A 27,584-nucleotide genomic window follows, 5' to 3' on the forward strand; every position below is an offset into this window, starting at 1 on the left:
TGTTTGTCTTTTTAATTTATTCTTTTTAACTTTTGTGTAGCTTTAAGCTCACCTTTTCAAAGAAGATGACCCAGCAGCCTGCCACTAGGCAGGTGTAGTCTCTGTCTACAGCCTCTTGGAATTTGCTTTTTACGGGTCTGTATTTCGGGGTGGACTTGCTCCCTTCGCATTTTGGCAACTCATTTACAGAAGCTCAGACCTGTGAATTGAATTTCAGACCTGTGGTGGCAGAGAGGAGCCGATGGGCAGCTCGGCGAGGCGGGGATGGGGCTCGCAGCCGGGAGGAGAGGCTGTGACCTGACACACGGGGGAGGGCAGGAGAGCCCAGCGCTCTCCCCTGCGTGGAAACAGTAGCGGGATTTTTTTGTTTTCCTTTCATTTTTTTTCTCCCCCATTCCCTTTTCCTCCCTTCTTCTTCCCGGGGCTGTAATCTGACTGCTCTCTTTGGCTCCATTCCAGACACAAATCCGAGTGGTTAATCTCTCTTCCCCCCCTTTCCCAGCCTCGGGGGCTGGGGGGCGACGGAGGAGGGAGCAAGCACCAGCCCAGAGCCGGGCCAGGCCTCCCCGGGGAGGGGCTGAGGCAGCGGCTGGGCTGCGGGAGCTGCATGGAGGAGGGGGAGTTTCACAGACTCCTCTGCCCGGCCGGGAGGAGAAGGAGGAGGAGGAAGTTTGGAGATTAAGCCGCTGCCCGGAGCTCGAGCGCACGGAGTGAGCCGGGGCGCGGCCACGGGCGCTGCGAGGGGGACACCCGGCCGGCGCCGCTGAATGCGGGGCGGGGTAACCTCCCGCACTCCTGGCCCGCACCGTGCGCCTGGATTTTCAGCGGGAGGAGGAGCGGTGGGCGAGGGCAGAAGACGGCGAGACGCTGCCGGTGAGCGCTGCCAGGGGCTTTGTTCGGTGGGGCGCGCCGGGGAGGGGGCGGCGGCTGCCGGAGCGGCTGGGGTCGGTGCGGGGCGGGCGGTGAGGTGCCCGGTGTCCCGCAGCCCCCCGAAACCGCGCTGGGGACTCCGCAGGGGAGCGGGCGTTCCGTGAGCGCAGGCTTTGTGCGAGCCCCGCCGCTGCCCCCGGAGGTACCGTGCGCCGGGCTCCCATCGCGGCTGCCGCGGCCACCGCACCGCTTTGTGTGCTCCGTCGCTCCGCCGGAACTCGGGGCTATCCCGGCCAAGCTCCACCGGCTCAGCCCGAGCCTGGGGGTTTCATCGAGTTTCTTTGGCGAAGGAGAAGGTACTTCTTTTAAAATATGATAAAATTGCATAGGGCCTCGGGTTTTGTGGGGATGCTTTACCAAACCTGTGTCTTCTGGAAAACTCAAAACAACCCCCCAAACCTATCCTCTATTTCTTTTTATGTTTTAAAGTTAATGGGATTGTGATAAGTATGTCCTAAAGAGGTTTAAAAATATGATTGATCTGTTGTTAAGTAGTAGGAACTTTGATTCTGTGGAGAGGCAGTGGGGCAGAGCAGTGTCCTGCTACCCTATAGGATCCTGGATGCATTTCCCCATATCCCGCACTCGTCTTTTCCCTGTTTTGCGGGTCGTGTGTCCCAGTCTCTCTTGTTGAAGGAGAAGCCCTTCAGAGTTCATCCTTCGGTTAGCACTGACAGACCTGAGGCACTCGTTTCCTTCTTTCTTCACAAGCCACACTGCTCCAAGTATGTGGGGAAAGGACCTGAAACAAGCTTAGCTGAACGTTCAGTTGGCTTCCAACACGGTCTCTCTTTGGTTGGCTTTTTTCCTCCTTTGATTATTAATTGGCAGACACAGAAAGAGCTGTGGCCTTGCTTTTTTCTTTTAGTGTTTGCTGGTATTCAGCAGTTTAATAACTCTGCCTAGAGAACCTGAGGACTTATAGCTGTTTTGAAAGCTGTGTAATAGGAGCCTACTAATAGTCATCTTCTGCTACTGTTTCATTCTTGGAGGGAGCAGTCTTTGCTGCTGGAGCATTGCAGTTCAAATTTCCACAAGCGTTTGTTGCCCGTGCCTCTAGCTAAATTTATAAAGGAATCCTGTTAGCTTGTATGAAGCTAAATCTGGCTGTAGCAACTCCTGGCTGTACAATTCACTGTGGCTGGCAAGGCACAATATATAGCTTCCTTGAGATTTATTTTTAGGGTTTTTTTTCGCCTGGTATGTGTGGGACACATAGTTGTGGTAATTTTGGGAACTCTTCACCGATGTGTGTGCGGGTGCTTTGGGATGAAAACATAAGAGTTATGCTAAGGTTAAGAAATGTATTAATAGAGTGCTTGTCTTGAAAATCTGAGAAGGCAGTTTGAGATCAGCCTCTTAATGAATATGGTATTGTTCTTGGGTCCATGCAGATGCTTAGCTATTAAACTTTTTTCTGCTCTATGTTCTCAGTTGGCAAACTAGGAATGGTGCAAAACACCCTGATGAAAGGTTCAGTTTTAAATGTGTTCATTTACGGGAATGCTGGCTGTTTCTCACAGACCTAGAGAGCCCTAAGCAAACAACGTCGACCTGTGGCCACGCTACTGAGTGCATCTCTGCAAAGGCATGTTATGATTCTAACACTAGGTGTTAAGGTGTAATTTTTCTTGTTGTTTTACTTTTGATTTTCCAGAAAAGAAAAAGGAAAAAAAAATAGGTGTGTAGCCAAATCAGTTTGTAATTTATAGTCTTACTTGATAACATATTGCAAAGACAGCATTGACTTGATTTTTAAGTGGAAATCTTTAAGCAGTGAACCTGGTTTGTTGGCAGCAGTCATCATTTCAGAACATCTGCTAATGTGTTCTTCTTCCTTAGGCAGGATGTGAGACTACAAATTAACTGTCTAAAGGCATACTTTGAGACTAAAGTGTTTGATTGTGAGGGGATGGAAAAAGGTAGAAAGGGTTTGGAGCTAACTAACTGAACACTTGGTACCTTCCTGTGGGGAAGTGGAGTGTTTTTGTCTGGGTAGGTTTTTTTGGGGGGTAGTGTTTTGGGTTTCTTTGTAGTTTTGTTTTGTTATTTTATTTTAAACCTTTGCTGTGACCTAAAAAGTTCAAGCTAGAAGGGAAGTGAGAATATCTGCATACTTTTCTGGTAAGTGGCAAGTAGTGAGTTTGTATGCTTTTTGCTGCTGTTATTTGTGTAGGTTGGTATGTTGGAACCTTTCACTGATGCAGTCTTTCATGTGGCACCAGTGACAGTATTTTTGTGAAGTCATTTGGAGCAGTATGCATGTTTGAAAGCCTCCTTGTGTGCATTTATTTGGATTGGGTTGCTGTATACCTGTTGTCCTCTGCCTTTCATACTCTTGTGATTTCTTGGCTTCCATTCAGAAAAGGCTTTTTAAGCTCTGCTAACCAGATAGGGCTGTAGCAACTGACAAAGGCATTTACTTGAAGTAGTGCTCTATTATCTTTGAATGCAAACTCAGCAGTACAAAGCTGGTCTGTTTCTCTAACCATAGAACACTAACAGAACTGTAATTTGGCATTGGCTTCTGTCATTTTACCTTGCTCTGTGCTAGCATCACCCATACAACTTGTAGGCTCTGGTGAGTTACTTTTGAGATCTACCCAAAAATGGGTAAATCAAGAACACAGTTACAAAATCTGCTGTTACTAATTTTGAAGAGTGGATCCACAGATTAGCCTGAGATACTGCTATTGAAAAAAAAGTTTCTGTACAGAGGTGTTATCTCTAAAATTGTCAGTAGAAAAGACCAATCCTAAACCAAAACAATTCTTAGGGAAGGATACTACAGAATGGATGGACCTTTTTTATTTTATCTCCATTTTTTTAAGACCTCCCAAATAACAATATTTTAACAGATACTTAGCACAGTTATTAAAGTATGCCAAAGACTTATTCAACTGTTGATTTTAATTTGTTTATTAATTTTCTTTGTGCTTGGTTGCCATTCCAGCAATTGCTGGGCACCACTAAGTCTCTACTGGCCAAACCAGAGCTGCAGCTCTTAGTCTTGGGAGCATGGGGTCATGAAGAAGAGGGACCACATTTCTGGGTGGCAGCATGGCCATGTCATGTAACCCAAATCCATAGGGTTAGATGTGCTAGATCAGGAAATAATGGAACCATCCAAGCTGATGATAAAGGGGGCCATTTGCAGGCTCCATTTAGAAGTGTTTCTCAGATTAGACATGTATAAAGCTACGGCAGTTATAAATTAGAACAAAGGAATTAATCTGATGTGCATTCCCTTTTGTATTCAGTCGTGTTGAGAAGGAAGGCTGCTGTGTTAAAGAAACATGTTTTATTGACATCTTAAATTAGTTATGGCTTTAAGTTACTTTGCCATAAGTTTCTTAATTGCCAAATGTGGTGCACGGATATTTAGCTAGAATAGAAGATAGGACAGTGAAATATGAAAAAATGCAAGTTAATAATGTAATGTCTACTGAAGACATTTGGAGTGATGGTGATCCTCTTATAATAATCTGGAATTTTTGCTGGTGGGGACAATGAGGATGTCTTACCACTACTTACTCTAAATGACATTCTGTTTCTGTAGAGTTAAGAGGGAGAGGTGGGAGGGAAAGAATTTTTGCAGCCCTCAGCAAAGTCTGGAGTGGCTGAAAGGCTTGCAGAGCTGTTTCTGAATGATTAATTCTGAGAACCTGCATTACTGTCACTGCACATAAAAAGTTTTAGCTAGTAGGACTGTCAATGAGAAAAAAAAAGTGGAAGAAAGTGTTATTCTTGTAAACTTAGAATGCAAAGGATGTGGAGCCCAGACTTCCTCTCCGCTTTAGAAAAGCCTCACACCCCACAGTGAGTGGTGGAAGCACAAAACCGACCTGGGAACAGGAGTGAAGGGAGTGAAAAGTAAAGTGAGTCTTAGTGCAATGGCAACAGTTACAGTTGTAAGTACAGGAGTCTTTTATGTCAGTGGCTAAGACTACAAGAGATGAATGTGAACAGATTGAATAATAACTAAAAGTATCAGTAAAGCCTGTTTGTATTAATTAATGTTCAAAAAAAGTGTGTGACAAACTATCTCTTAGTGTTTAAAGTTTCCCAAATCACTTTAAGGATATAAACATTTTTTTTTTTTTTTTAGTTATGGTCGTTGTATCAAATAGGTTAGTCTAGCCTGATTCACCAAAAGTTGAGTTTATATGAACTTGGCCTAAAATAGGTTTAGCCATGAACTTGATTACAAATGCAGGAAGAGAAAGGGGCCTAGTCAGGGAGGACTGGGAAGGAAATAGAGGGGAAAACTACTTACAGTTATCAAGAAGGCCTGCAAGAAGCAATTGTCCAAGCCACATTACAAACTCTTAAACCCACTGTCTGTCATCTGTTGACTGGGATGCCTTCTGAAGTACATGCATGTGGGGGTGGTCACTACCCATGTTTTCACTAATCACAATGCAGAGCATTGCTGTGAAAATACAAAGCAAGGTGACAGTTTAAAATTTTTTCTGTAAGAGTGACTTCATGCATTTGACTTGATTCCTTCCTTCTTTCCTTCCTTCCTCAGCATGACCTCCACTAGTCCTGTTTCCTAATGTTCTGTGGAACCATGATGATTGTGCTAGTGGAGGTTGCATGTGTGTTTTATAAGTGTAGTGAACAGGTATAAATTGGGCTGGCAGCAGTTTCCCATGTAAACTTGTGACTGAAGCAGCGCTAAAGAAACTTTGAATCCTATAAGTCTTGCTTGCCTGCTCTGTCATTGAGTTTCAGACTGCAAGTGGTGCCAAGCCTCTTCCTGTAAGCATACATTGTGTAGGAACTTGCATGTGAGCCCTGCCCAGATGTTTTAAAACCTAACTTAATGAATGTTAACATTCAAGCATTTGAACCTTCGTATCCATTCAGACATTTCAGGATCACGCTCCAAGCATTAGTATCGTTCAGCTACTGTTTTCTGCTGATAAGATGTGTGCTTCCTTTCACTGGAAGTATAGAGCAGAGTTAGTGTGTCATTGATTGAATCATCGGCTCAGCTGCTTACTCACAGCCATTGTAGATAAAACCTTGGTACCTAGCTTGGGAAGGAGATGACTGTTTGGGTTGTCCTAAGGAGCAGCGTCGGGGACAGCATAACAGCCAGTTTCTTTTCATGGTCATGGCTGACATCTTCCAGCATTGTCATCTGAGTGTGGGCTTCAAGGTCGGCTTCTGCCTTTTAGTTAGCCCACATAAGGAGTCCCTATCTCCTAGATTTAGTGCATAGGCTCTAGTGCTTGTACTTTCTCCCATGCTTCCCCTTGTGTTATGCAAAGTTATCTGTAAACATGGGCAAGTTTTCCTCCCTAAACGCCCTGTAAACTCTGGTTTGTTAAAGTATTTACTGATGTTTGCCCTCATACATGTCCCCTAAGATTAGATACACTGTCTGCTGCAGCTTCGTTGTGATTTCTACATACCAGAATCAATGTGCTGTTTGGGGGTTTTCTTTTTGTTTTTGTTTCTTTTTCTGTATTTGCACTGCCTATCCCAGTGAATCCAGATTCATAGATGAGCTCCCAACACATTTCAGGAAGGCAGTGGCAGAATGACTTGCTTTCTGCTGCTGCCACTGATCTGCAGTACTTCAGTATAAAGTAGCATAGTGCTTTATGTCCTTGATGTCTGATACGGAAGAAAAATGATAACTCCTTCTTTGTAAGTAATTTTGAAAATGGATGAGATGAAGAACTACTTATTATGCATGTAAGTAATCTTTATCACTTCAGTATGCACAGAGGTTTCCACTTACTGTTTTAAACTGAAACCAAGTTAGCAGCAGAAACCTGGGTTTGGCTTACAAGCAGTATTGGTGCTGCCATGATGAGCATGCTTCATACTCAAGTGCTTATGAAGCTTTCTCACTGTTTATTTTCCAATTCCTTCTCACTATCCTGTTAACATACCTCATGAGGTTGGTCAGAGAGCTGTCACACCTTAGTGTCTGAGTGATGTCATCACTTCAATTGGTTGTAGAAACACTAATTTCTGGGAAGAATCAGCAGTCTTAGCCTATTGAATGGTAGACAAAGATGTATTTAACAATAAATCATTATTGAATTTGGAGAGATAGATTGCCTTCCCTCATACTTTACCAGCATATGGTTTGTAACATCTCTTTTCTGTCAGTCTTCTCTGATAATTGTCGGTCTCTCTCATGTTGGATAAATCTGAAGTCATAAATCTCTGATTTGCTTTATCTTCGTCGATTTGCTCCTGCTGCTTTGAAGAGGTTGCTGTCTCTGTCCTGCAGGCAGACAGGACCACTTAGGCCACTCCTCACTGGATATAGCCTCTGAGAATCCTTGCCTTACCGGGCTAATTATACTGTGAAGGTTCTTCTGCCTTGTGGAGATCATCTTCAGCATCTCCTTCTCCTGAGCTTGAACTCATTTAATCTTCTGAGTTTTTCCCAGATTTTTGGGGCAAAAATGCTAATTTACTTTCTTAACCTCCACCTGCAATACCAAGCATCAGGCACAGTGTAGATGTTTTGGTAAGCCATTCTAGAATACTGCAATCTGTTATTAAGTGAAAGTAAGTAATTTCTGAGGGCATTAATGACTATTTAATCTCCAAGGTTTCTTTCTGATATATAGGGCAGTATCTCAGCATGCTTGTGCTCCTCCATTGCTTTAGATGACATGGTTCCTAAATTGGTATTGGAGATGTCTGTACTAGGACAGTCAGTGCTAGCCAAATTTTTCAGATGAAAAGGACAGGTTTTCTGCAGACCTTCCCTTCAGGAATTGTTTTCTACTTTCTTAGAGCATGCCAGCAGGGAAATGCAGGCTAGAGCATTAAGAAAACCCCACTTTTCTCTTGGCGTGAAGGACAGAGTGGTTTGCCAAGGCACAAATTGTGCTGGGCAGATTTTAGAGTTGATCTCCTGCATGCTGACTCATCCTGGTGATCTCAGTTACTGCAGTTTGCCCTTTGCCTCTTCACCTGCAGCAGCACTCTCCTTGGCAGCGTGGCCTGTTACCAACACAGGAGTGCTTCCTCACTCATGGCTGTGCATGCTGACAGTGTCACTTCTGTTCTTCATTCTTAGAGCCAGGCTGTCCTGCTGCTGCCATGCACAGTGCAGATCCAAAAGGAACCACGCTGAAGACGTTCTTTCTGCAACCCTGCAGTAGAGGATCCTGCTGATAACAACCTCTGTTATTAAACAGAAATTTGGCTCTTGCACTCCTCAGGCCCCTTCAAAGCAGTTTGTTCATCCAAAGCACAGAATAGGCACTGACTCAGACTCCAACAAGTTCAAAGCAAGGGGAATAGGTGATTTTTTTTTTCTGCCCTGTTTTGGTGAAGCATTGGTGTGATTTGGGCCTGTGATGTGCACAGGTAGGGTATGGAGGAGAAAGGTTTTCTTTCACACATCACTGCATGCTGTTTGGATAGGATAGGAGCTGTGTCTGCTTCTCAAGGAAGAATTCTGAAAAAACAAAACCAAGATGATCTCATTTGCTCTCCAGAGGAAAAGCTGGTCATCAGCCTTTGTCACTGAAGATCTGTTGCTTGTGAGTCTCTTTCATTTCAAGGGGACAGTGCTGACACACATACCTGACAGATGCACCTGCCCACCCTGGCTGTGTGCATCATGCAGCTATTTGAGCTTCCAGAGGGGTCTGGCTTCATTGCCGCTGTCTTGTAGTGATGAGGAGTCTGCCCACTAAATGTTATGGGCTTTTTTCCCTTTTGCTCTTTTACTCAATGTCAGTGGTGGACAAAGAGTTCTTTCAATATTTAATAGAGGATCAGTGATGCCCATCTTCTGATGATTTCAGGAAAATATACTGGGTTGGTTTCTTTTATTTGTTAATTATAAATATTGAGTCATATCAGGAGGTGATTAGTTCTGGTACCCGGATCACAGTTACTTGTCTCTGCTCATACTTGCCCAATACTGACTTCTTTCCTGGGGACAGTTTGAGGTCATACCAGGGATGGGCTGGAGGACTTCTGGCAAAAACTCACTCAGCTGTTGACCTTGTCATGCAGCTCACCTTTGTGCTGTTCACTGTTGTGAATGGGTAGAGTGAAAGAAACTCCAGGAGCATTGCATGAACTTAGTCCATGACATTAGCTTGATATGTCTGGGAAAGCTCTCAGCTGATTGCATGTGGAATAAATCCTTTTTCTTGGGATGTGGCACATTTTCCATCTGTTAATCAGTTATGTCGTGCAATGAGAAGGTGCTACAGTATGTGGCCTTCCTGTAAAAGCAAGCTGCATTCCTCAGCCAGAAAAGCTGGGCTTTAGGAACTGGAACATAGCTCAGGAAAAGTCATGTCAAATAAATTTTTACTTTAGTTCTGCTCACTGGTGATTAAACTTGCACAGTGGTTTGCTGTCTAGCACATGTGAACTTCTCCAAAGAATTTTATTCTGAGCTTTCCTTTGAGGGTCAGTATGTGGAATTGTTTGGCAAGAGTATTTGTTTTAAAATGCTACAGTATAAGTTGACACATATAATCCAAGGTGTAAGGATGGAGTTGTATGGATGTGAGGTGTGGTTGGGGACTAGCTGAGAGCAGGGGTGACAATGAATGGAATGAGTGTCTTGATATCCTACTTGGAATTGAAGCAAATTGCCACCTGTAAGTTTGTGGAACGCAATTACATCTAGTTGAGTGGCTCTGGCTTACTTTAGTCTTTTACCCTCGCTGAAACAGGATAGGGAAATTCTTTAAATGCAGAGATGTCAAAGCTCCATGGTGTGAGAGAACCAGTTTATTGGACTAAAGTGAAAATGTTTGCTTTCGCCACACTGAGAGAGTGTGTAGAACAGAAGGGTTGTGTGTCATTTACACATTTTAGGAAAACTGAGGTGAAGGTAATCTCAATGACTCCTAAGGAATAAAGTAAAGCACCCATCCTCTTACTGAAAATTATTTTGGTTGCCTCCCATGCAGAGTATACCTGAAAGGAGCACCTTAATTTTACTGCATTTTGAAAGATAGTTTTCAAGTTTCTGGGCTTTTCATTTAACATTATAGTGTGAATTCCACGTTCCAAAGTGTTTTTCACAGGACAGCCAGGCATTATGGTTCAAGTCAGTTTAAATATCTGAATGCAGGTTTCTTTGGTGGTTTTGCTTTTTAAGTTGCTACTTGCTTGATGCTTTTACCTTATATATTTTCTAAAAGTGATTAAGAAGTAAAGATTTTTATTAACAACTGTGATACATTTCTAGACTAAGAGTATTTTAAGTCATGCAAATTTTTTAAAGATGAAATAGAAATTATAGGACAAATGACAGTATATTTGTTAATCACTTTCATGAAAGAAACATGCAACATCTTTTCTTCACTATAGTTTTTCTAGTACAAAAGTGTTCAGTATTCTTATACTGATGGTTGAGAAATAAACCACTGAACTGATAAAAAAATTCACAGGATGAAAAATTAGTTTTCCTTACAGATTGTCCTGTTTCATAGTACGATGATAGCAAAATCTCTAGAAAACCTTCTTGGAAAAGTTAAAGGTTGGTAGAACATTCTGTAGCATCCAAGAGCTTATATTTTAGTCTATTTAGATGTGACTATAAGACCCTGTCTCAGATCATCAGTTGAAAGGTTTTGAAAGGCCATTGTGTCCTCTGGTGGGTAGAGGACACAGCTTTTGGCAAATAATTTTACCCTAGAACTAAGAAACTATCGTTGATGAAACTACTGGCAAACAGGAGAGCCCCAGTAAAAAGTTCAGGCTTCTTCAGGGTTATCTAGGTTCTGGTTTTCATTTATTTATATATAATGTATATTATATATATACACACACAGATGTGTGTATATTTAAATGGTTGTGGTTATATTGCCAGTCTGCCTTTTTCTAGGGTTCTTAAAGAAACTGGGTTCTCAAGCAGTTGAAATTGAGTCCTTTGGCTCTGGAGGATTTGAGGCTAGGGAAACTTGCATGATAAATCAAAAGCAGGATGGTAATTGTAGATCACTTTGCATTTCTGTTTTGCTTAATTTACAATCTGAAGTACAGTCAGGTGGTTGGGCATTTGAGTGTTACAGCTGTTACAGTCTGATCACAGGAACCTGGTGAGACTACTCATGTATTTCCTTCTTCAGATTCATAGAAATGTTAGTGGAGACTATTCTGTGTCTTCAGTTATGAACAGGAAAAACTAAGCGAAGTAAATAAAATTGTTGCTGTAGTTGTCACTAAGTGATACCGAAAGAAAAAAATATACTCTTTCAGTCTGTGAAATTGCCTGTAGTGTTGATTTAATGCTGCAAAGATGGAATGGAGAGGGCAAATACATTGATATTTCATTAAAAGAAAATTTCAGATGGAGTGGTTTTTGTATTTAAAAAACATCTGTAGATGAACATTGTGCCGCATTAGCAAGATTGAATTGATGGTATTACTGTTGAAGTTGAAAGTAGCCCAATATTTTTTAAATGGATTTTTGAAATATAAAATTTTGCCTGTTTATGGTTTGGTTCATCTAGACCAAATTAACTCGGACACTTAGCAGGGACTCTCATTTATTATGGCATAAGAACAAGCGTTGGGCAGAGCTTCCTGGTCGAAAAAACTGGTGATGGTAAGAGGCCTCTGTAGTGTTCCCAGTCAGCTGAATGCCTGAGGTATTTTGCCATATGGGAAATCAACTGCAGCTGAATGTGCACTGTTTCCACTCCATGTATATAAACAGGCCTTATGATGATATAAAGAAAAGAAGAAAGAAATTAAATACTTTCTTGAAAGTTCAGAACAAGAGCATTTGATGTTCAGTTTCTGTGGATTCTTCACTGTCACCTTTGGCGCAGTCCCATGGCATAGAAATAGCAAAGAAGGAGAGGTGAATTAATCTTGGGTCTCTAGAAAAGGGAAACATAAAGCAATGTCTTAGAGAAATGAAAATAATAAAAAAAGGTATTCCTGTTCAGTTCCAGTTGATATTCTGTTGGGGCTGGGAGGGGTTACAAGTTTAGCAGAGGAAATGAGTTCTTTCCCTTGTTAAATCAAAAATCCTCCGTTTTTAGGCTTCAAGGCAGGCTAATAAATTTTGTGAGAAAAAGTTGCACCACAATTCTACCTAAATAGCTGGTTTTTGTGAAGCGGTAGGAGAAACATTATTTTTCTTCAGATATTTATCATGTTTTTTTGACCTTGTGAAAATACCTAGGTGTGATGGAGGTACCAAGCAGATCTCAGTGACCCATGTCTCTGATGTACTTTATAGGCCAGTGATATTGCAGGAAAGTGAGGGATCATTTGGATAGAGGTTTCCAGGCATTAAAGATAATGAAGTTGAAAGTCAGCTCTAACAATTTCCAGAAGGAGTGTGGCCTGAAGCCCTTGGGGTTTAGAGCTTGGGAACCCAGCAGTACTTCCTTGCTTCAGTGCAGCTGTACAGCGCGACCATAGGCGAGCTGTCTGATCTAGATTTTTAAAGATGTGGAGGTAAGCAGAGGTGGTAAAGGCTCTTAATGGGATTTTCAGAATCACATTAGTGTCTCATTCCTATTCAAAATCTGACTCCCTAGCTTGTCTGAACTGGATTCAGCCTGTGCTATGTTTTATTCAGCTACTCTTTAGGATGGAACGGGCAGGCGTACGTACGGCGAGCGTGACTTAGGGGGTATAAACTGAGGTGTGCCCAGACCCCTGCTGAGCTGCACAGCTGAGCTCCCTTTTATCCTTTCTCTAATTCTGTAATTTCTATCCTCCTTTCTGCAGAATGCCAGAGTTTCAACGGAGGAGAGGAGAAGTGACTCCATTTTGCCCACCCTAACTGATATATTGGGTGAGTGCTCTACCAGGTAAATTTCTTTACTATTATTTTAACTTTCGTTTTTTTTACTTTATTTTAAATGTGAGGTGATGTTTGCTGTGCCTCTGACTGCGAGGATTACCATTGGTGTGCAGTGAACGTGCCTCAAGTTAACCATGGGGCTGCTTAGTATGCAAATCCACAGTAGGTCACTGTGCTGAACAGGCCTGCCCTGTGGGTTAGCCAAGAGGGAGGGTGTTCCTCATGTGCACAACAGTGGCCTTTTATGCTAATTAAATCAAATTTGGGGGGGGGCACCTAAGCACTTAGGGGAGGTTAAGTCTTCAGTTTTAGCCCTTGTTTCTGAAACTGAAGTTTTGCTGAAGATCTGTGGCTGAAATTTTGTTTGGTTGCTTGATTCTTTGCCTTTGGATGTAAAAGTGCCACTTTTTTGGAGAAACACTGGTCTCGCTATAGGGATGGGGTGATCCAGGATGACTTTGTTCTCCTGAAATTTGCTATATTACTCTATGTCATTTTAGTTTATTTTTTAGGGATTTAATTTTGTTTATATAACCTCACTGCCTGGAAGTCTTAGGGCATCTGGGGAATTTGGGAACATAGGAAAAGCACGTTTGGATGCCATAGAAATGTAACCTGATTGTAATAACTGATTTCACTCATTTGATTATCTGAAACAAATTGACATTCCAGAAAACTTCACAATAGGGCTGGCAGGAGACTCTACAGAAAATACTAGATAAGAGAGCTTTAGGCAAGATCCCTTTTTCCTCCTTTCCTCCTCAAGGAGAAAGATTCCTGGTGCCAATGTGAATGTATATTTTCTTTTCTCTGAAAAAAGCAGACATTCAGTAACTAACAGCTCGGACACTGCTATTTGGAAAAACTTGATGCCTTATAAGTAACTTACTTCACTCCTTCCAGTGCTAATGTTGAAACCAGTATAGCATGGATTACTTTATAATTAAAAAAAAAAAGGGTGCAGTATGTTAATTGCCACTCTGGCTTCTGTGACCTGCAGAGGGAATATGAATATGCTATATTAGACCACTAATTAATAATATTTATTCTTTTACCCTACTGATAGTAGGGCTTGTAATATAATTTTGTAGTATGTATTTATGATTCAATTGTGTTCAAATGTTTATGAAGTTTTAGGAGAATGGCAACTTCATTTTGACTCCAATGCTTTGAGATTGCATAACTGTAATAGAGAGACACTTGCAGGACTGCATAGCATTAGATTAGAGCTTACATCTGACAAACATTAGTGAGATCTTACTTTTCTTTGGATCCAAGGGAGAACAGTCTCTGTAAGTAGAAAAACATTTTGCAGAGGCTGCAAGAGGAAAGACCAGAAATTCCTCTTCAGTGTTTTCCAGAAATAGCAAGATTTGAATAAGGTTGCATGTTTTAACATGCATCAGAGAAAAATAATTGACATGACCTAAATTCAGTACACTAGTTCTCTGTGTTATTTGCTGATAGTTAATTACTAGCATATTTTTTCATCCACAAGTGCGGAGGGGCTGTACATTCCCAGCTTCCACACAGGAAATAATTTTATTTATTTAGCTTGAAGTTTGTGCATATCCAAATGCACGCAAAGTATTTGCCTAGTGACCTTAGAGCGAATTATTTGCACAAACTCTCCCCCTTTCCTGATTTCCATTTCATTTCAAGTGTGCTTCTTGGCCTTGGTTTTGAGTTGCAGTGGTTTTATTGCATTTTCATGATGAACAGAAAAGCTAAACCAGACCACCAGACTCAAATAACCTCTCTTCTGAAAGCAGAGATAACATGGATTGTGCCTGTGGCCTAAGATGCAGAGGATTTCCTAAGATTCTTTGGATCCCTGGCAGACAAGCATTCACTGTGAAGTGCTTCAAAAAATTGTTGTGTCAACAAAACTGGAGTGTGTGGGAATGTATCAACTAAGGGGATAAGGCATTCAAGGACTAGATGAAGTGCATATAGTAAGGAATTAATTCTGTGGGAAAAAGGAAGGAACACAAAATATGAGGACTGGTGTTCTGTAAAAAGAATAGCTTAATGGTTTAGGCAGATACAGCTTTGAGGGATGGATGTTGAATCTTACCAAATAAACACCAGTAATTTTGCCAAATTTGCTTTACATGTCAGGCTTAAATCTGGAACTTCTAAGAATATTTTCATTCCGAGAAACATTTTGGGGGTGGTGGGGGAAACATTTTATGGAATGTGTTTCTATTTTGCTGTTATCCATTTCACAAACAAACAATATTGTTTGTTTTTAATTGTTTCAATAAGTTGGTGGTTAGAATATCTTTAGAAGGATTAAAATGGCATCTATTAAATCATAACATGTTGTAGCAGAGAAGGAAACAGTAGAGCAATATACTTTGTTCTGACAATTCCACGTGCGTTTTAATACGCAGCGTGTTTATGCTAAAATTCAATACATTAAAAAGATTCCTTGAGCATCTGTGCATCACTGAATGCTTTGTTTAGGTCGTGCCTTTAGTGGTATGAGGGCTTGCAAATCTGTGTGGGGGTGGAGAGGAATGACTCTATGCCCACGTGTGAGCTTTTCTGTAAGTCGCGTCTATTTTTGGTATGCAGTGAAGCAGAGGTGCAGAGTGAAAATAGGGGTTCAGTTGCAATGTGACGGCATTTAAAGTTTTCCTGTTGTGGGAAGTGCCTACCAAGCTCTTAGAGCAGGTGCATTAGTGTTCATGGGAATATTTGGGGTTTAATTTAGCATGCTAGCTTAATGCCTAATACCTTAATTAAGGCTAACATTTTTAATAAGTTTCCTGCAAATCCTTTGTGGCTGACTACAGTCATGTAACAGACATACTATAAAGCCCATCTCTAGGATTTTCTGTTGTTGGCAGCTTTTTGAGAGCTGTCATTCTATTTCAGAGTGTTGAAGCTCACCAGCGAATGTAATCTTTAACGGAAGGATCCACAGATCTGACTAGACTTCTTAAAAATATTAGTCCAAATAACTTATGCCAGCGATGTATTGAAATTCTATACACCTTTAGACTAATGCTTTTATAAAAATCGTGATAACTGTTTCAGAAAAGGCTTTGTTAATTGATAAAACAGCTTTTCTAGATAGATGCTGCTTAAATCTGTTGTCAGCTCACATGTTTGGGATTTTCTGCTGTGAAAAAGAGTCAATGAATTGTCTGGACAAATTCAGGAATAATTTAATTAGGATTTTGTATAATTTGTAGATAAAGTGACGAAGTATTTTTTAAACATTTGTATATTAAAGTGTTGAATAAAAAATCTTATATTAATTTTTAAAAAAATCTAAAAAGACAAGCTCACTCACCCCTATCTGCTTTCCTCCCTGCCACACTTGCTCAGAGCGGTCAGTCCTTTCCCGCTGCCATCTCCTATTGTTGCGGTCAAATGACCAAGGAAAAGTGTATACTTCCTTTTGTGTCCTGTAGATAGGGGTTCTTAATTGATGACTGCTGCTTTCTGACAGAAAGGAAATGAATGGCCAGTAGTGATTATAGCACATCTGTTGTTTTCTGGTGAGCATCCTGTACAGCAGTGAAACTGTCTTGAAGACTTCGTTTTGTTTTGTTTTGTTTGATTGGCTTTTTGTCCTTTTCAGGACTGGTTAATAGAAGGGGTACAGGTGACAGTCCTTTGTCACAGGTGCAGCCAGAGCAGAAAAACAAATTGCAAACTGGAAGAAAATAACTTGCTTTTGAAATAACTGTATTTACACACAAACACACACAAACACACACACAATCTTACAAAATCTTCAGGGATGTGCTGCGTATTGGTTGCATGTGAGTCCTGTCTTTTTAATCGAGTCACTGCATTGTAGATTTAACACTCCAAAATCAAGCTGGAAATGGCTTCCTTTGGGGAAGGGGAGAAAGAAGAGAGCATTCATACCAAGGACCCAAAAGCTGAAACATTCACATAGCTTTCACTAAGATGATGTTTCTAAGTCTGTGATACGATTGTCCAACTCCTGCTTGAGCATCTACTGCTGGATGTGTTGCAACACAGCTCTTAGAAGTGCTGAGGAATAAACTGGGGAGCTCTGTGGTATGTGCCTGCTCCCTCAGAGAGGAGGTTGGGCATATATGGAGCTCCTTAGCTGGCTTTACAGATGACAGGGAAAGAAGTTTTGGGGACAGATGAACGGTGAACTATTGGTAAGTGTCTGGCCTGAGAGAAGAACAGGACTTGATGCTGGGGCAGACAAAGGTCTGGAGAAGTGATTGAGGGAGACCAGTAAAGCAGCTGGGTGAAGTAGGTGATGGTAGCAGAATATACTACAGCTTGTCCTTTTCCATCACACCAGCCACAATTTTTCCACAAGTTTTTCTTTTTAACTCTTGTATAATAAAGATGTGAAAGTGGTATGCGCTCTACGTAAACCCTGAGTGTGTCTTGACCTTTTTGTTCTCTCGTCATGCAAAATGCTTGAAAAAACATTAATTGAAAGAGCTCTGTAAGTCTGAATTCTTACCACTTATTTAGTTGTTATTTGTTCCTTCCTTTTGCTTTCATCCTGTTTAATTGAACCATATCTTGTAAGCAAGATGCCAGTACTCTGCTTTTGCACAGACTAAATTCATTGGTACTTAAAGTAACAGGGTTTATGTCGGGCTTGGATGCAGCTGGTTAACCAAAGTCTCTGGACTGGGTAGTGTTGCACTCTTCCTTGGGGTTTTTTTCAGCCCATTCTTGTCACTTGGAATCCCAAGAGCTGCTCTGTCTCTGCTCTCTTAGGAGAGGGTCCCTTAACAAAGGGTATGTTGAGATGTACAACTTTCTATCCATAAGATGCTGCTGTTTAGCTGGAAGCTTACAGCCTTCCTTAAGCTAAACAGGTTTTTCAAAGAGCAGATGCACCTGGCCACTAGAGATGAGAAAAGTGAGCGAGAACATTCTGTGCTGTAGGTGAACACCAACATGGCTGAACACAAAATTTGTGATACCATACGTGGTTCATGCTGCAGTTAATGTCCCAGAGCTACCTATGCCCTTATGGTGCTGGTAGAATGGGCATCAGAACTGTGACCCTTCCTTTGGCTTGACTTTCATCTGTACTCCCAACTTGCAGACCATGTGGGATATTAAACTGTGTAATTATCCAGCATAAATATGGTTAACCTTTAGTTGTTCCTTAATCAGAACAAACTCCAGAAAATGAAAAAGCAGGTGACATAACCCCAAATTTAAATTTTAATTGGGTGGGTTTTTTTTCCTTCTACCTAGTGATAAAACCTAGTGGTTTTTTTCCCCCAAAGACTTACCTAAGAGTAATTTAAGCAAGTAGGTAATCCTTTTGCTTTCTGAGTGAGATACACAGAGACCCTGTTCATGCCTCCAAAGCCTTTTAAACATCTAGCCTATCCCCACAGGATTTCAGAATTATCTTGCATCTCTTGGCAAGCATTATGTTATAGCTAAATATTAGTCGTGGCAAAAGCCAAGTAATACAGTAAAAACCCACAGAATCATTCAAAATTTATTTGTTCAAGTTTTTGTAAATTCCATTTTATGGATCTCTTAATAGATTGAGCTTTATAGAGAGTGCATTATAATTTTTAAGAAATATAGTAAATTGTTAATTTGAGCTTTTTGCAATTCTAAGCACTACATTGGTATATTATGCAATTCTAAGCACTACATTGATAGATCATTCTGCACCACTTGAATTACTTGTGAGAAACACTTGGATATTAGTGTGGCTTAATGTATTCAAGTTACTGTATAGGAGTTTGCTAAGATGTTTTTATTATGGAATCCTGACTTTGGGAACATATGTGACTTCTTTTATCATGAGTTAAAGATGCAATATGTGACTTAGAGCACGACTATAAATGGTTTTACAAAAATTTCAAAGACAGCTCTTTGAGTACATACACATTGATGACTATACTCACAAGCCAAAATCCTATTAAAAATTAAAAATACTTCTTCCATTGAGGCAGATGCTCATTAAAGCTTGATAAATAGCTCTTCAGTAAAAGAAACTTCAACAAGACCTTCAACCTCTAAAGAAAAGATTAGCTACTGCTTTTATCAGCACAGACATCGCTTTGAAGAAACTGAACATCTGGTTTCCTTCTGGGAGAATTATGTTCTGTCCACTTGACCCTTTGTAAAAGTAAATATTTTTATTAGTTATGTTATGTAGGAATTTGAAAAAATATTTAATACATGAAAAAACCCCCAACCTTTGCTTATTTAGCTTCAATTACCAAAGTGCAATACATCAAATGATTTTACGTTCTTGATTGAGTTTCTATTATATTGAAAATCATGGCAGTATGGAATTTGATAAGAGACATAACTATGACTTTCCCTTTTCTTTGTTTTTGTTTTTATAAGAAAATATTTCTTTTCCTCCCTTGTCCCCTCCCAGAAGTATGTCAAACCACAGACATTTCAGCCCTCACTCCTTTCCTTCAGCTATGGCTGTAAACTGTACTTCCAGGGTAATTCCACCTGGATTATATTTGTTTACCACATAATTTAAATGTGTAAAGTTACTTAGTAAAGATAGTTGTATGTTCTGACTATGATCAAATAGAGGTTAAGGTTTATTGGAGATGTAGCTTCTAATCCTGTTTTCGAGCTAGAATAGAACAGACCTTAATATCATAGTTGTTGTATTTGTTTCTTCTATGTGGAAATAGGTTACTTAAGAAAAATGCCCTCCATGCATCACAGGTTTAAACACAAATGTTGCTTGTTTTGTGCCAGTATGAGAGTGAGTGAATATCTTTTAAAATACACAATGCAGCCTTTTAACTAAGGAAAGGCATTGGACTAAAGAAATGTTGCACTCGAGAAATGATTTTACAAGTAAAGGCAGTTAGGAATTTTTCAGCCAAAAATATTTTGTTGGAAAATAACAATTTATTGAAAACAGAACATTTCACACAAGCAGTTTTCAACAAAACTATCAGCAAGAGACATTTTTCAGATATAGGATTGTAAGAAAACCTGTGTCAGTTCTATGGAAAAATAACAATGTAACTTAAAACTCAAGTGAATACTATCTCCCTGGAAAGTTCTGTCTCTATTTTTAGTGTTTTGTTTTTGTTTTTTTTAATTACAGTCCTTCAATGCTCTCTACCTCATTCTCACAAGGAACATGGCTATTTTCAAAATTCTACTTTTTATTTTTCCATAAGTGGGTAAGATAGCTTGCTAGTTGATTCTAGTCTACTGATGTTCATTTTTGCAAATTGTTCTTATGGAAAAGGTTCTTCCGTTGTTTTAATGCAAACTTGCTGACAAATGGCAGACATGACATGACTCAAGTCATGACAAATGATACCCTCTGTTCCTTTTCATTCCCCATTTGACATGAATCAAAAACCTACTGGTGACTTATCTGTGAAGTTAAGACCTGCTCCAAATTATTATAAATTTGATTTGCCCCATTTGTTATTATTATTATTGGTCTAAATTGTGTTGCTTATGTAATAGGCACCATAAGTGCCTGTCTCTTTATTGGATGTGCCAGTGTTGAGGATTTATTAATCTTCAGGGTGAAGTAAAGCCTTTCAAAAGACTGCTATCAGAGTAGACAGCTTTTAATCAAGTGGGTTGCAGGATAACTGAGGACGCTTGTGCCAAATCTGTGTAGTATCTAAACCAAAAATATGGAGGTTTTGTGTTTATTTTGGGAATAGGTTCATAGTTGTACACTTGCCTTTTACAGCAATATTTATGAGAAATGACCTTGAAGTGGACTTTAAACAGCACATTATAATATAAAATATTACTGTGTCTCTGAAGCACATCTGGTAATGCAAGATGTAAAGCTATTAATTTGGTCAGGACAATGAGTTCTTTATGAATTGGGGCTAGCCCATTGAAATGAGTTTGTTCCTGAATTAATGATGATGGAGGGTGGGGAATTTGGGGTAATGACCATCTGCTGGGTTGTTGATGTCCAGCAGGCTTCAAGAGACAGACTGACGCCTGTGGTAACATGCTTGTGCAAATCTTACTATTTGTATTGTTACTATGCATAGAACAAGGAAACAAAAGACGGGTGAAACTACAAAATTTAGGTAATTTTTGTGTGAGAGAGAGAACTGTCTTCCAGGGATTGAAGCTCGCTATTATTCTCCATTCCTGAGAACAGCTTGATTTGCCCCACCCCCCAGGCCAGATAAGAGACAAAAAAACTAATTGCTTTTTACTCTGGGGACTGGAGGAGCCCCACGCGAGTGCTGTTGTGTTTCATCTCCTGTGGTGCAACAGTGCATATATGATAAACATACAAGTCCCCAGCTCTTCACCCCTGTTGCTACTCAATGCATGTACCTACATTGCATCCAAGATGTAGTTTAACTGCCTGCAACACTAATTCTCATAAAGCTGTTCAACAGCCTTTCAGCACTGAGAGTGGTGTATGTTTCTTGAGATTGTCAAATCGTATTTTGCCTTACCCATACCTTTATGAGACATAAGGGTAAAGATACCTGAGTAAATTCTGTATGGTTGTATAGTTGAGGGAGGCATGTATAGTTGAGGGAGGCATGAAATTCCCCTGCACAAGTGATTTCTTTCCCTGCTTTCTTGGATATTAGTCTTCAAGGTGAGTGACATAAGCCGCTGCATGCTTGCTGGAAATGAGATTAGTAGCTGGGGATTTTCCTTAAAATGAACTGGCAGTTGTGGTAGAAAAATGCATGCTTCTTTCTCTATATGTGGAATGCATAATGTAAACACACATCTATTTATAAGTAGGCATCATACAAATATCTTAATATCTCTATAGTATCATACTTCCTGCCATAGATCTTTATCACTAAAAGTAAACAAAAAAATTTTTCCTTGATGATTCTTATGTGTTGATCTAGGATTGCAAACCTCTACTTCCAAAAATGCTGCTCATGGTAGATATCTTGAAGATTACAGTGTCCATGGTGTTCTGATATGATTGGGTGGAATATTTCTGAAGTGCATTTCACACTCTATATGAAGTGTTAGTTTGGATTTAGGGTTTCCCTGCAGTCTACAGCACCAGGCTCACACTTGGGAATAGGTGGAGTGCAGCCTTCTTGGGGGAGGTGTCAGTATCCCAGAGGAAAAGTGGAATGTAAAACACTGCCCAATAATCAGGCACTGGGGAACCCATGTGCTATCTCCTTCAGGTTCTGAATCTGCAGAGCATTCAAATTTTCTTCCTAATACATTTCCTTTTCTTTATTGCAGCTAAAAGGTTGAAAATCTTTTTTTCATTTGCTATCTTCTTATAGTCTTGCTAGTAAGCACTCTGATGCATCAGTTGAAGTAGGTCTTTGATGGAGTTCTTGCAGGCTGGAAAAAAGAGCAAAACTGCAAAAAAAGTCCACAGAACATGTATGTGGTAAAAATGGAATTTATTATCTATTTCAGTTTTAATACATGCTTGCATTGGTAAAGGAAAAATATATTTTTGTAATTATTTCTCTGAGAACTGCATCAGTTCTCTTATTTCCTTAGAGAAATAGGCTGAATCTTCAGCTTCAGAGATCTAAGGCTGGTAGTTACAGGTAATCTGTTTTAACTAGTAACTTTTGTAACAAAGTAATTAATCAAATAGTTGAGTTTCTGTGCAAATTTTGCTGACAGTTAACTTTGGAAAAATACAAAATAATTCTAGGCACACTATAAAGGTTATGTTAATTTAACCCATCAGAGTTTACGTGATTCAAACCTCGTTCCTTAGTTTTGTAGTTTTGTTTTAGCTTGTTTTTTGCTTTTTTTTTGCTTGTTTGTTAGTAAGAACAGTTTGAAAGAAATACCACATGGCTTACATGTTTTAAAATAGTTCAAACTTTTCTTACGTTTCAGTGTAAAATCTCAAAGCTGTCAAAAATAAAGGTAATTTTGAAGTTTGGTAGCTGCCGTAACATTCACTGTAGTTGCTTTTGTTAAGTATTCTGGGTTCCTGTTTTCCACAAGTTGGGGTAGACGCTAAAATGACTAAACAGTTTTTAAAAAGTTTGGCCTTTGTTTTATAACTATGATTGATTGCAGCTTCTTCCCAAGCTTTAATAGTTTTTGCTTAAACTGTATTACAGTTGGATTAAAAAAGAAAACCTGAAGCACTCAAACCACAAAAAATTCCCTTCCATTAAGGATCTGCTTTACATTTCATGCTGGCATTAGCCTGGTAGTGTCACAGGGATGCCCAGACTTAAGACTTGTTATGGAACAGCCAAAAGAGGACTTTTCTTGCTACAGGAGAGCTGGGCGACTGCCTCTGAGCTCTCCTTGTGGAAAAATCTCTTGCTCTGACACAGTGGAAGGAGGCATCCACCATTTGTTGGATACACAGGAGCTGAGAGTTTCTGGAGGTACAGAGACAGAAAGTTATGCTTCTTTTTGAAAGGTTTGTATCTGGTCTGTTTTAAAGGTCAGGACTGAAAGGTAGAAGCAAACCCTGACACTGCCTGTGGCAAAAGCATAAGGGAAGAGTAGTTCAATTGCATGTAATTATACTTTCTCCTCTGCAGAGAGTATGGTTGTCTTTTTTCCTTTCTTCTCTCCCTGTTCTGCTTTTTATATCAGTGTGTGTTTGTCTGTCTCTGTTTCCATTTAGAGTTCTTTAAATTTTTGAAGTGTGTAATGATACTCAATTAGGGAAAAAATTGTTTGAAACTATGTGTCAGCAAAGGTTTATGAGTATAGGTGGCCTGAGAGGAGTCCTGTAAGGTTACACCTGTATAAAGTTCAGATGGGCCTAGGAATGTTCCCAGGCCTGGAAGAAGATGGTCTGTGATGGTCGTGTTTGCTGGTGTGATGTTGGGAAATGATAGTTAGCCTTCTCCACAGACAGTTTCCAGGCATGACTCCATCCCTAGTGCATTTCAGCCATCACTCTTGAGAGATGACTTTTCTGCACCCTGTTTTGGAGACTAGGATTATTCATTACCACAGATGTGTTAGTCTGTCCCAGCTTGCTTTTGCACCCAGGAGCACCTTTTGGGCACATGTAATGCATTAATTTAAGAATAGCCTTAATTTTTCTGATGATGAAACTGTGCAATGTGGCCTCAGTATTTATTCAGCATCAGAGAACCTGCAGGTTGCTCCAGAAATCCCTTGAGTGTTTTCACTGTGTTGGCCTGAGTCACTTTTTATTTGATGTGAGCTCATCTTCTCCTCAGTCAGCATTTCTCTGCAGACTTTTTTAGCCCCTTGCATGGGTAAGTTTCCTCTACAGAATTGCTATGGTTTATTTCAACGTGAATTTCTGGACTATTTGTTTTGTAGAGAGAAATGGAGGAATTTGAAACTGGGAAAGGGGAAACAGAAGAGTTTGGAACTGACTTGGCAATTTGTTAAATTGATATGCCCTTGTGGGTGAACACATAGTGATGACCATTGGGGAAAAAGTGATAGTAGCTTGGTGATATCTCTGGGAATACTGCACAGGTTATGGGAACAGTGACAGGATGAGAAGGAGATGGAGTAACTGTCATCAAATTTAAAGGGAGCAAATGCTTTATCCCCCTGCTCCTCTTGCCTAAATGCAGTAAGACTCAGAGGGCTATAGAATCTCATTTGCTGATCAGATAGAGTGGTTTCCTGCTTTTTGTGGTAATATACATAGCTCTTTGTGTGTGTTTGAAATGCAGCAGGGACTTTTTTTCCTGTTGCCCCACTGAATAGGCTGGCATAATCTCAGTGAGGCAGGGCCAGGTGGTTTCCTCGCTCTGCTGTGCCTCTTGCTGGGTTCAGTGGGAACCTGGTGTTGTTAGTATGCACTCTGTGTGCCTGTGTTCCTCAGAGGACAAAATGTGGGCTAGGCAGCAAGAATGGAGGAGCTGGGATTTTTGTGTACTAAGGATGGTATTACATAACTTGAACAGCATTATTGGAATACCTCTGTGTTGTTTCAGTACTCAGTACTTAATATTTGAATGAAATATTAAGGTTCATAAATGGTTAGTTGTGTGTCTTGGCAGTGCTTTAGGTTTGTTCCCCAATTACTAAACTCAAAAGGCTGTTTTGCAGAAAGTTCACATAAGTTATTTCTTCCCTTAAAAGTGGAAGAAAAGGAACTTTCATCTGAATTCACTGGGCTTAGCTCTGAAACTCAAAAGGCTTTGGAAACTGGCTGAAGCTCTTGGTACTGACTCGAGTAATATCTCTTTGAATATTTACTTTAATCAAACCTATTTAGAGATTCCCGCTCACACCCTGTCCTTATTTTTGTTGGTTTCCAGTACTAGATCAAATTACCAATGAAATATAAAGCTGTTTTCTTAAAAATAGGTTCTTCTGGAGTTTTCAGTGATATTCCTTTAGCTGGATTTTATGTTATTTTAGTACAAAATAGGTATTTTTTTGTTTCTGTGTTTGAAAGATGTCTGAGTTATTTATTTTATTTTCTAGAAGGTGAATGAAGTATCAAAGTGCACAATGGCTCAGACTCCATGTGGTTGTCAAGAATTACTTTTAAACAACTGATTGATCAAACCATGTCCCTTAGACTGATGTAGAAAGGAGAAAAACACTCAGCTGAAGGAAATCACCTTTCCAGCTATAATATTTGTAACTCATGTTATTTTTTCCCCATGTGTTTCTTCTGAATGTAAGTAGTATTTTGGTCAGGGGCAAGTGAAGGTCTGCATTTGGCGATTCAATGTTTACTAAGAAATCCAGCTCTTTTGAGAAAGAATAGTGGAGATAAGAAGCTTTATCTGCTTATACAGAAGGAGTTTCCATGTCTAGAGAATACTGCAGTTTAACTCAAAAGAAATGTTTATTCAACAACTTGTCACCTGCTTCCATCAAAATGGTCATTCAGATTCCTTTGGAAATTCTGGCAGGTTAAAGATTGCTACCGTGAATGGTTTCCCTTTGACCAGTTTTAGTCTCCTAGACTCTAGGAGTGTCTACTTGTGCTGATCATGGGTGAATGAAATAATTTCCTTTCCATTTCTAGTCCTATTTTATCTAATATTCCTTATTCTTTATAATCAATATATTTAATGAATATATGTGTGCATGTGTTCTGTCAGAGATTAAGCATGAATGTAATTTGAAACTGTAGTTTCTCTGTGCTCTGCCTATGCAGTTCAGTGCCACAAAAGCCAATTGGACTATGCTTGCAGTTACAGAACTCTGAACTGGGGACATGCTTTTCAAAGCTGATACATAGCAAGAGGTCTCTGGCTTTTCCATCCCAACTAGTTAGAGTGTTCTGTAGATAAGTGCAAACTTTGGCTCTAGAAAGAGTGTTGTTTGCAAGCCACACTTCAACAGTTGCACTCTGGAGTGGCTTGATAAATAGTGTTTTTACAGGAAATGTCCCAATCTGAGTCATGAGGCCATTCATTTGGATAAATTGCAAGGGAATGTACACAGTGCTGTTAGCTTGTCTGTTATTAATTTCCTCTTTTTTAACATGTGTGCACAGCGTGTATATAAATATATATACATATATACACATAGGTGTATGTACTCTCAAAGTAGGGAGAAGGAAAAGCTGGAGGAACATGAAGGGGTCCTGCAGTCAGCTGCCTGAGCCAGGGCTGGGGGGCTGCCAGGTTCGGCGGCGTTCGGAGGCTGGAACATGTCAAGGCTCAGAAAGCTTTAACTGTTGACTCTTTTATGTGATTTGCTGTGTTGTTTCCTAATGTTACATACTCTGTGATGGAAACAAAACCCCAAAATTTTCATTAGTGATACTGTACTGTAGTCAGAAAGTTAGATGGATTTTTTCTGATGGCTGTGGGTAAAAAAGCCCCAACAAATGTCTTTCGGAGGGCATGCATAAGTAGCTTTGTTATGCGTGGCTGTGCTTTGGCTAGCCACTCAAATGACAGTTTCTGGAAAAGCCAACTGAGTATTACTTGTCTAATAATTATAAAGTCCATGTCTAAACCTCTCATTTCAGCAGTAGTGCCATACACAGGCAATTGCAGTTGAAGGAAGCACACAAATGGGCTCTGTAGGAGCCCATTCTCCTCATGGTCAATCTGTGTCTGAGTCTTTCCTTATAAATGTAATGGTGTCACCATGTGTTATGGAGACAAAACTAGTGAAGGATCTACATATAAAGCAATAATTATCCATTATTCTGGTTTTAAGTAGGCTTCCCCTTCTTGAACATTCTCCTTGTCAGCAATGCCAAACCAAACATTCGTCTGTATCTTCCCTCTCCCCTCCCCCCCCCCCTTCTTTAGCTTTCCAAAAGAGTTTACAGTTGAGGGGGAAAATATCATTCTCTCTTCTTTACTTGGAATTAACATTGTTTATGAAAAATTTTTTTAAAGTAAATGGACTTTCTGGACAGTGCTGACATTTTTGTCTTTCATCAGTATGATCTTATTCTGAAAGTTCTGTGGTTTTCTTCTACAATAAGGTCTGAAGTTATTTCTTTGAAAATACACAGTGAACCCAAACATATTACAAGTATTTTACAGAAGAGGTGTATCAGCCTAATGGGAATTGATGCATACTAATTTCTCTGCTGTTAGTCAAGCTGGAAGAAAAATAGCAGTGCTTTGAAAAAATATGCACACCAGATAATAAATTTGTGATTTTAATTTGGTGCAAAGCAGCATTTTGTGGTTCACTGGTTTTTGGTTTTGTTTTTTTTTTTTTAGGGGGCTTTCAGAAATGTGTTTATGTGCAGAGAAGAAATACCCCTGAAACAGCTGACTTTGAATAGGACTTTTTTGTATTTATACTCTTGAAAAGCATTGGGCTGTTCTGTTCTCTTTGAGTATTTGCTTTTGGATGCACCTTATCTCTGTCAAGTTGTCGGGATTTACGTTGTATACTGGTTATGTGAGTTGAGGAAGATGTCATTCCCTATCTCAGTGCCTTGACTTTGGCCCTACACAGAGTTAAAGTACATACAAATTTCATTATTCACATAGATAATAGCTTTTTAGTGACC

At 39.9% G+C, this 27,584-nt stretch overlaps 1 protein-coding gene across 3 annotated transcripts in view; it reads left to right on the plus strand.

Annotated features, from left to right (window-relative positions):
• Positions 1–424: 424 nt before the first annotated feature.
• Positions 425–27,584, plus strand: part of PLEKHG1 (pleckstrin homology and RhoGEF domain containing G1) — a 127,554-nt gene continuing 100,394 nt past the window's right edge. Inside the window, exons 1-2 of one of the 3 annotated variants that reach the window (XM_042017434.1) lie at positions 425–873; positions 12,634–12,716. The gene's annotated coding sequence lies outside the window, so the exon portion shown is untranslated. The remainder of the gene's footprint in view (positions 874–12,633; positions 12,717–27,584) is intronic. The other 2 variants (XM_042017432.1, XM_042017433.1) reach the window with 2 other exon arrangements.

The sequence above is a fragment of the Corvus kubaryi genome, unplaced genomic scaffold, assembly GCF_017639235.1.
Source record: "Corvus kubaryi isolate FWS band 111438036 unplaced genomic scaffold, C.kubaryi_AGA036_p1.0 split3-73, whole genome shotgun sequence".
NCBI classification, from domain to species: Eukaryota; Metazoa; Chordata; class Aves; order Passeriformes; family Corvidae; genus Corvus; species Corvus kubaryi.